At 35.4% G+C, this 9,011-nt stretch overlaps 1 pseudogene; it reads right to left on the reverse strand.

The window, feature by feature from the left end:
- Positions 1-2,729: 2,729 nt before the first annotated feature.
- Positions 2,730-3,212, reverse strand: LOC150020265 (cofilin-1 pseudogene; annotated as a pseudogene).
- Positions 3,213-9,011: the final 5,799 nt, after the last annotated feature.

Below are 9,011 nucleotides of genomic sequence, written 5' to 3' on the forward strand. Positions count from 1 at the left end.
GTCTAAGCATTAAAAATGTTTTTTTAATTGCCTAAATTAATGTAACAAAAGTTGCTTTGGGGGTCTGAATCCAGGCACCAAAAGTAGTATCACCAAGATTCTTCCTTGGCATTCTCCATTTATACTTTTTTTTTTTTTACTTAATTCATAGACAGACTTTCCCCAGAGGTTAACTGCAGCACTAAGAATGCATCAAGTGAATTACAAGACAGCAAAGAAAAAATCCTATTCAAAATAGATTTAATACATTCCCCTCAAAAATTCTCATGGGTACTGTTTATTATACTTGCTTCTTGTTTAAAGAACAAAATAGGTATGTGGTAGCAAAAAACCTGTTCTATCAAAATCACATGCAGTATGCCATAGAAGGGTCATAATCAGTTAACTTACCTCTGAAGTCTTGTCATTCTAATCCATCCTCTCTGATGAGGAGTGAGTAAGAGTTACTCTATTAGTGGTCCTTCCACATGAAAACAGAAGTATTACAGGGACATGAATACCCATTTTCTATCGCCTCACCCTCCAAAGCACTTACCTAATATTACTTATGAAATTATTATTTTGAAAAACATTTGATTGCTTCCAGGTTTCAGCTGGAACAAGGAAGTCCTTACTTGCATTTGCGGCATCTGTTTGGTCAACGATTTTTTCAAATGCATATTTTGTTATAGGCACTGTTCTAGGTATTAGAGATACAGAGCGACAAGATAAATAGAACTGCTCCCCAGATGGAGCTCATATTTAATGCAATAATGCCACTTTAGCAACTTTTATACTTTCCCATGAAAATTTCACCTCAGTCCTCTGGCATTGCATAGAATAATTTAGTCTCTCAATCTTCTAGGGGAACTTCTACCTTAATTATATTATCCTTTTCAACATGAAGTCTGTCTCTCTTTTATCTGTGAAAATATATATTATTTAACTTTTTCTATATAACATCAACTTCAAAATTTTAGTAGCTTATTGCAAGAAACATGTATTTTCCCTCTTCATGAGTTTGAATGACGTGGTTCTCCAGTTTGCAGATGGCATATTGTGGAACTTCTCTGTCTCCATAACCACATGAGGCAATTCCCCTAATAAATATCCCCTCATAAATGCATATATCTTATGGGTCCTCTTTCTCTGGATAACCATGACTAACATATTTAGTTCTAGTAATGCTGTGAAAATTTTGTCTCTCATCTATAAATTGCTGCCTGGTGATGTTATTTTTGGAAGCTGAATATAGAAAATCATGCACCAGTTAAAAGTACTATTATATATCTATTTGGAAATTTCGAAAGCTTATTTTTTATAATTATTTGTCCTCACCTCCCATCACTCTTTGCACTGATACACATAGACAGAGAAGAAAGCATTAAGTGCCTAAAAAATAAATTTAATAGAAAAGCTATGCCTGAGTTTGATCAATAAATGACACATTTGAATTGAAACTTACTGTAAGTTCTAGAGGTCAGTTTTTTTGTTTTTTTTTTTTTTAATAACTTTGTCTTTTTGAAGGTGCTCGATCATTCTTTACTACAATTCTTAAAGATCAGGCATAAACACTTGGGATTTTGAAGATCTACATAAGTGTAAAGTTAAATTGTCAATATGTTGCATCTCTAAATTGATAGCAATTCTCAACAGTGAAATAGTTACTTAGAAGATTTATATCAAAATCGATTTTCAAGATTTAAGTGCATCATTTTTAAAACGGAGGAAAATGTTATTGACTTTATTTGAAGTATTATTTCAGAGCTTTCTTAAATGTGTTGTTGGTTTATATGTAAATACCATTAGTTTATTAGTATGAACATGGGGCAAAATTTATTTTCTATTTATGAATAAATAGAACTCATTATTTTGACAGTTTTAAAGTAAAACACACAAGTGATTATAAGATATTGTTCCAGATGAAGAACTTGTTTTCCACTTTTCCCATGTCTAGTCTAAGAATATATTCATTTCTGAAGCCTTCTAAAGTCCACATGCTAAGTGGCTCTTTCTTCTTTCCTTTAAATTCTAGCCAGAAAGTCTTTTCAGTAAACTTGCCATAACTGCAATTTTAGGTGTAAAATATTAATGCAACTGAAAAGGAAACACACATTGTTTATTAATAAAAAGGCATGTGTAGGTAACATTTGCAAAAAATGATTTAAAATCAAGAACTGTCATCTAATTGGTATTCTTTTTTTTTTTTTTAAGTGAGTCTTTTTTATTGTTTTCCTTTTTTTTTTTTTTTTAAATTGAAGGACCCTTACTGGTCCTGCTTCCATGAGTGGCTATGACCAGGTGGAAAAGGGGAGGAGAACCAGGTGGCACGGGGAGGGGTCATCTCCACAACATTCCATTTATACACAGAACTAAATAGACAAGCACAGAGTCACTATTGCGGTTAGAAGTTGGCAGCATGAAGAAAGGGACAGGTGGGGAGTTGGAGTGTCATTAAAAAAATGCATGCCCCTCCCAAAGTGGGGTGCCTAGCGGGGAGGGACTTGGTCTGCTTCAACCAAAGAGAAATCAGAAGGTCAAAAGTGGTTTGGGAAGGCCAGAACCATCATGGGTGAAGGGATGAGGAAGGTCCAGGGGGTGGGGACCTGTTTGGCAACTGGGTGAAGGGATTGCCATCCCTCTGCTGGGATTCCCTCAGCCCCTACAGTCTGGCAGGAAGGAGGCAGCCTGCAACCCCCACAAGCAGGTCTTGGGCTGCCAGATGCCCCAGGCAGGGAACTGGAGGGGCCTCACGCTAACAAAGGCTTGCCCTCCAGCTTCTCTGCCAGAGTGCAGCGGTCCTTGACCTCCTCGTAGCAGTTTGGTTGTAATTCATGCTTGATCCCTGTCAGCTTCTTCTTGATGGCATCTTTGGAGCTGGCATAGATAATTTTGCTCTTAAGGGGTGCAGACTCAGGGGCCCAGAAGATAAACACCAGTCCTCCTTCTTGCTCTCCTTGGTCTCGTAGGTTGCGTCGTATAGGGCGTAGTGGCAGTCTTTGTCCGGCACCATCTTCACAAAGGTGGCATAGGGGTCGTCTACAGTCTGGCCCACATCACCTACCAGGATCTCCTTGCCCTCCTCAAGAATGATCTTCTTCTTGTCTTCACTCAGGCACAAGAGCACCACCTTCTTGTGCTTATTCGCCTCATCTGGTGTCGAGAACTTACGTACCTTCATGTTTATTGAACACTTCGATGACTCCATCAGAGACAGCCACACCGAAGGCCATGCTTCCGGAAGCCAAAGGGAGAGAGTGAGAGGAGCCTAGGAAGATGAGAACCGCTGCAGCTACTGCCGGGATCCGACTCCTAATTGGTCTTCTTAATGAACAGTAAAAACGGTCCAGGAGTCAAAAAAGGCAGTGTGTGGAGGGTCAAAATACTGGCTGTAAAACCTCAGTAAAATACATATGAACCCCTAAAATTCTTCAACAATGAAATTTGACATTTTTTTGTGGGGGAATGCACATCTGGTTTGTAGATATTAACCATAAATAAGTGAGTTGTAGTTTGTGTTTGAATGTGTGGCATATGTTAGTCAACAAAAACCCAAACTTATTTCTTTTCTTTTTTGGGGGGAGGTATTTTTTAAAAATATTACTCAACATTTTTGCAAAAGCTTGATGTTTGGTGGATGGTTGTGAATTGATTTGAAAATCCTGAGTGTTGAAACAAGAGAGAAGAGACCATCATAACACAGTCTCGGAGAGCAGAGTGTGTGTTGTTCACCAGCTTGGAAATAAATCCTGATACTGAGGAGGTACAGAGAGGGTGAGGGATGTGTCTCCTTCAGCTGTCTGGGTAAACTGCCAGGTTATGCTTTCAGCTCAGACAGATCAAGGTTTACTCTGGGATGATGACATTAAGATAAGATAGCACTTTGAAGTTTTTACTGTTTAGCAAGCACGTTTTATGCAGTAGTTCATTTCGTCATTACAACAGCATGGCCATGGAATTGATTGTGTACCCCTAGAATTCACTAGTTGAAGCTTTAACCCCCATTGTGACTATTTGGTGATAGGTCCTATAAGAAGGGAATTAAGCCTAAAATAGGTCATAAGGTTGGGACTCCAATCCCAGCAGGACTTACAAGAAGAATCAGAGATCCAGGAGCACAGGTTCACAGAGGAAAGGCCATGTGAGACATGGCAAGAAGGTGGCCATCTGCAATTCTGGATGACAAAACTCAAAAGAAACTGCGTCAGCTGGACCTTGATCTTCCACTTCCAGCCTCCAGAACTGTGAGAAGATAAATTTCTCTGTATTCTGTTATGACAGCCTGAACAGACTAATAGAAACACCATCAAAGAATACTATTATTAATCACATGTAGAGGACGAGTCTCTAAAGAATGAAATAATTTTGTTCAGTTATTCAGAAGTGGCAAAGCACATGTTGAACTCAGGTAGTTTTACTCTTGAGATCAAGATTTTATCTGTTTTGTAAGTCTGTCTCTCTGATGTAGATATATATCTAAAATGGTGTATTTTAACTTTGTTTATTCATTATAATATACAACAGGTTGTTTTATTGCATCGAAGTAAAGTTTCCTGTTATTACATAAAAACCAGGAAAGTAGCAAGTCAACTCTATCTTCTTTGGTAATCCTAGACACAGTAAGCTTTGTTTAGTCTCCTCTGTAGTTCTGTTGCTTACCACATAATGAAGCTTGCAATGAACCAGCTGGTTAACACTGGTAATGACTTACAAGTAGTGGGCCTTACATTCATACTCGCTAAATGCTTATGTAAAACATTTTTTTAAAATCTTAATATTTTCTTAAATTAATAATTGAATTGGAAATACTTGAGTTTCAATTAGTAGTAATTTATTCTATTTCTGTTCTGTTTTTGCTCATATTAAATAAGAGCTAATTAGGTATTTCTGTGGATATAGGAAGATGAGACAGGAAAACTGTGCTAAATGAAAGTGCCTTGCAGCAATTACATCTCCTTATTTGCTCAATTCAAGATTAATAAAATGGAGCAGTTTATCAATGAGGTAATTTATTAATAATATGTAGTTCTTGAGAGGCACAAGCATACGTACTAGAAAAGGGTTTGTTTAGAGAAGAGTTTTCTACGTTGCAGGGTTTTTTTTTAATACAAAACCAGAGAATAGGTCAGATTCAGAAATGCTTAAGAATATGTAAGAAATATTTTACTATATTACTAACAACTGTCTGTAAATAGTACTTTTTCAATACTTTTGATTGACAAATTATCAGTTATTGATGGCATACAGTGATTTCCACACATGTACCACCACAGAGGCAAGTACCAGGCATCCCCACATAGATACCTTGATGCTCAAGTTCCCATGTCTTCAAGACTTATCCTCTCACCTTCCTTTGAGACCATGGCATTATTACAGTCCTTTCTTTTTTCAGATTTACCAGACTCAGTGTACTTCTCTAGGAATTTTCTTCCCTTGGAACTTGTCGCAGGTAACTGTCCCCATCCTCTCTCCCATTTTTTCTTATTTCCTTCTAAGGAGCTTAATATTTGGTGTAACAGAGACTAAGAAATGACAGCCATATAATAAAAACTGTGAAATTTAAAAAGATTCCTAAATTATCATAAAGTTGTTAAATTAATAGATCCTTATATTTGTTGCTGACTCACCTTTTTATATGACAAGGAAGCCTGATGCCCACTTACTTACTTGTTTTTCACTTTTAAGAATGTATGTACTTCATTTCTCTGCATCTACATGTACTCTTCAGTGTTATCAAGCAGCAGCATTAGAATCACTCTTATTCTCTAAAAAGTGATGATTTGAAAATAGTTTATCTTACACTTTAAAAGGTATTTCAAAAACAGTTTTTGGAATCTAGGGAGGGGTTACAAGAAGGGGAAATGCCACAGCTTTAGTCATCACTCTACCAATATATGAGATTCAGGCATGTCTCTATATGTCTAGCAGCCGGCTCCAGACTCTACTGCAATAATCCCCTGAGAAGCATTCTGGGAGAGAGCTCATCATAAAGGAAGAGTCAGGCAGTCAAGCTTGGCTTAGTAAAAAGTTTTCATTATCAGCCAAGAGAAGCAATTCTGAGTACAGAATGATCTCCGTCACTCATATTTGTCTTTAAGCCTAACCACCCATGACTTCTGAGTCTTATTAAAGAAAGAGAGTCACACGTAAAAAATGAATGGCTGTTTTTTCAATTAGCACTCTCTAAGATATTGTTACATCAACTACTTTGTCAAAATACCGGAATAAAGGTTTGCTCCTCTGTCTTATATACATTATCTTTTATATGCTATGGCTTTTTTTCAAAAGTATATCTTTTTTTTGACTAGGAGATAAACTAAAACTATTGATTATATTGAATTGCATACAGTCTGTTACTACTGACATAAATAAACTTTTAGCACAATTTGGTCTTAGATTAAAAAAATAAAATGCAATTAAAAACGATTCACTATTATCTTAATGTTTTCAATTATGTATGAAATATAACACTTCTTCTGGCCAAACTTAGTTTCCAACTATGTTTAATCAAACCAAAATATAGAAGAATACAATGGAAATATATATTAGAAAAGATTAATGGCTCATGTGAATGTGATATGTCAGTATTTTAATGACAAGCCTACACATCTTAGAACTTATACTATGTTGTGAAATTGGAACATCTGAGCTCTTATTCTTAGTATATCTCTCTGTTAAAAATACATATATATGTATAACATACATATTTATATACACATGTATAAGTAAATATAATGCTGTTTCTTGTTCACATATTCATTCAACAATTATTTGGAGCCTATGTTATACAAACTATACAGGGTATTAAAAAAACAAATGAGTAGACATCACTCCTCCAAGGTCATGGTGAAGAAATAAAAATGAAAAAATAAATGACAATATAATATAATAAAACGTAAAAAATAATGCACATAATGCAATAGGATGATGAAGACAAAAATTGTGCTTTGAAAAAGAAGGTATTTCACAAAATAAAAAGGTGACATTAAAATTTGAAAACAAATTTGAAAGTTTAATTGTATTTGCTAGAAAATAGAGGAGCAAGCTGACACATTCATTTTATAGGCAAACAACCATGAATTCTTATACTTCTCCCCCTTAAAAAATTCTCTGTGTTTTGATGGCTCATAATTTGTTCAAACTGCAAATATTAACTGTTTCCATTTATGACTCTACAATAACAGCATAATAATTTTTAAAGGGAAAACTTTTATTAAGTGAAGCTGATTTTGTGTTTACATGATTCCAAACAAGTGGCAGAATGGTTTTGGTTTTCACTGAATTAATGAGTTGTTTTAAAGTTTGATAGACACAGGTATAAATGGGTCAAACAAGATGTCTGAAATATTATTTAGTTTACCCACACTTCCTTTCTTTCTAAGGTAGGGAGGCTTTGAGGGAGTTGGGGCTAATCAATGTGGCCATAAGGTGGCAGTAGCATGCAGAGTTTCATTGGTCCTTTCTTTGACAAGTTTACCTGCAGGGGAAGTCCTTCACAGCAGGAATCTGTACAGAGACTATGCTATGGGATCGCTGATCAGAAGAGGGATTGAACCAAGAACTCCCAAGGAGAGAGATTAAATCAGAGAAGGGGTTACAAATTTAGTGACACCCCTCAGCAGCAGGGGATAATATCTGGGTCAGAGATTTCAGAAGGGCAACAGAGGCCTGGGATCTTTATGAGCTGGGCTTATTTTGTTTATTGCTCTCACATGTTCAGTGAGGTTTTATGGGATATGCAAAATAAGTGAGCTCTAAGTGGCTAAAAATTTGTGCTTGTTTGTGATACTTTAAAATAATTTGATGTGTAAAACCTGAGTTTGACAGTAGCAGGGCATTTTGCTAATAGATCTTAGACTGCCCTGAAGAAATACATAACCTAATGACCAAAACACAGAAACCATCTTTGGAACATTTATATACTAGTATGCAAAAAGAAATAATATTGAAATGACTGGAAAAGTTAATTAAAATTGACTTAATAGTAGGGGAAACTCAGCACCATTTTACCTTTAGGGTAAATATCATAGATTAACAACCTCTGATAGTATATTTGACTAACCACAGCTTGGAAAAGACCCATTAAGCTATTAAATTTTTAATAAAGATTATAATCTTAATTTATTAACTTAATGGTTGCTTATAGACATGCCAGAAAATATTTGCCAAGAAAACATCTGATATTAATGATATAACGAACTTATATTTTACTTCTCTTATCTTAACCTATAATTATAGAGCATATACCAGTTTTGTCAGAATAGTTTTTATTGACAAATAAACTCACCTGCCAGATGTGAAAAACTATGTGTTGTGATGACACAGATTAAAAAGCATTAATCACACCTTTAAAGTATCAAAGCCAAGTGAAAAGGTTTTATTAATCCATGTATTACATTTTTGTTTGTCTCTTTGTTTTTTTTTTAATTACTTATACTTCACTTTATTATTATTGTATTATCTTCACTCGAGGATATTTTTTATTACTTGAGAGAAAGAAAGAGAGATCTGAGAGAGAAACATCAACTGGTTGCCTTCTTATACGCACCTCGACAGGGGATCAGACTGAGCCACGCTGGCCAGGGCATGTTTTACATTTTTTAAAATATAAATGAAGGTGTCTCCATCCTGTGTCTTCACGCAGTCATTTGAATATATTTAACTTGATTATTTGCTTCTTCACATTATCGTCAATGAACATGTATGTGTGTGTATGGAGTGGGGTGACTGAAATCATTCAGAATCACAGTTCTGAAAATGGGAAAAGTGAGACAGAGAATGACAGGAACTTCAGATTTTTAAATTATATTTAAATTCTCTCTTTCCTTTTTAGTGAGTGGGGACCCATTTGAAAACATATAGCTACTATAATGACAAATAATGCTCATCATTATATTTGTCGCACACCATTTCATTAAAAAAAAAAAAAAAAAAAAGTAAATCAGAGTCGGTGCTCCTATTACCATGAGAAAAAATATCATAAAAAAACGGTTATTCATTATGGCTTCTTTCCCAATCACTCATGTGTTTAT

The sequence above is a fragment of the Furipterus horrens genome, unplaced genomic scaffold, assembly GCF_987537825.1.
Source record: "Furipterus horrens unplaced genomic scaffold, mFurHor1.1.pri manual_scaffold_2, whole genome shotgun sequence".
Classification (NCBI taxonomy): domain Eukaryota; kingdom Metazoa; phylum Chordata; class Mammalia; order Chiroptera; family Furipteridae; genus Furipterus; species Furipterus horrens.